The sequence below is a fragment of the Salmo salar genome, unplaced genomic scaffold (assembly GCF_965601325.2).
Source record: "Salmo salar unplaced genomic scaffold, fSalSal1 ptg000432l, whole genome shotgun sequence".
NCBI lineage: Eukaryota > Metazoa > Chordata > Actinopteri > Salmoniformes > Salmonidae > Salmo > Salmo salar.
The window spans coordinates 3727501-3728949 of NW_027675387.1; positions in this window are offsets into that span (position 1 = coordinate 3727501).

Genomic DNA, 1449 nt, shown 5'->3' on the forward strand with positions numbered 1-1449 from the left:
GGGTAGATGGCAGGTTGAATAAAGAGAAGCTAGTGATGTGGGGGTTCTCTCATAACCCTCAGTCCCCAGGTGGGTAGATGGCAGGTTGAATAAAGAGAAGCTAGTGATGTGGGGGTTCTCTCATAACCCTCAGTCCCCAGGTGGGTAGATGGCAGGTTGAATAAAGAGAAGCTAGTGATGTGGGGGTTCTCTCATAACCCTCAGTCCCCAGGTGGGTAGATGGCAGGTTGAATAAAGAGAAGCTAGTGATGTGGGGGTTCTCTCATAACCCTCAGTCCCCAGGTGGGTAGATGGCAGGTTGAATAAAGAGAAGCTAGTGATGTGGGGGTTCTCTCATAACCCTCAGTCCCCAGGTGGGTAGATGGCAGGTTGAATAAAGAGAAGCTAGTGATGTGGGGGTTCTCTCATAACCCTCAGTCCCCAGGTGGGTAGATGGCAGGTTGAATAAAGAGAAGCTAGTGATGTGGGGGTTCTCTCATAACCCTCAGTCCCCAGGTGGGTAGATGGCAGGTTGAATAAAGAGAAGCTAGTGATGTGGGGGTTCTCTCATAACCCTCAGTCTCCAGGTGGGTAGATGGCAGGTTGAATAAAGAGAAGCTAGTGATGTGGGGGTTCTCTCATAACCCTCAGTCCCCAGGTGGGTAGATGGCAGGTTGAATAAAGAGAAGCTAGTGATGTGGGGGTTCTCTCATAACCCTCAGTCCCCAGGTGGGTAGATGGCAGGTTGAATAAAGAGAAGCTAGTGATGTGGGGGTTCTCTCATAACCCTCAGTCCCCAGGTGGGTAGATGGCAGGTTGAATAAAGAGAAGCTAGTGATGTGGGGGTTCTCTCATAACCCTCAGTCCCCAGGTGGGTAGATGGCAGGTTGAATAAAGAGAAGCTAGTGATGTGGGGGTTCTCTCATAACCCTCAGTCCCCAGGTGGGTAGATGGCAGGTTGAATAAAGAGAAGCTAGTGATGTGGGGGTTCTCTCATAACCCTCAGTCCCCAGGTGGGTAGATGGCAGGTTGTATAAAGAGAAGCTAGTGATGTGGGGGTTCTCTCATAACCCTCAGTCCCCAGGTGGGTAGATGGCAGGTTGAATAAAGAGAAGCTAGTGATGTGGGGGTTCTCTCATAACCCTCAGTCCCCAGGTGGGTAGATGGCAGGTTGAATAAAGAGAAGCTAGTGATGTGGGGGTTCTCTCATAACCCTCAGTCTCCAGGTGGGTAGATGGCAGGTTGAATAAAGAGAAGCTAGTGATGTGGGGGTTCTCTCATAACCCTCAGTCCCCAGGTGGGTAGATGGCAGGTTGAATAAAGAGAAGCTAGTGATGTGGGGGTTCTCTCATAACCCTCAGTCCCCAGGTGGGTAGATGGCAGGTTGAATAAAGATAATCTAGTGATGTGGGGGTTCTCTCATAACCCTCAGTCCCCAGGTGGGTAGATGGCAGGTTGTATAAAGAGAAG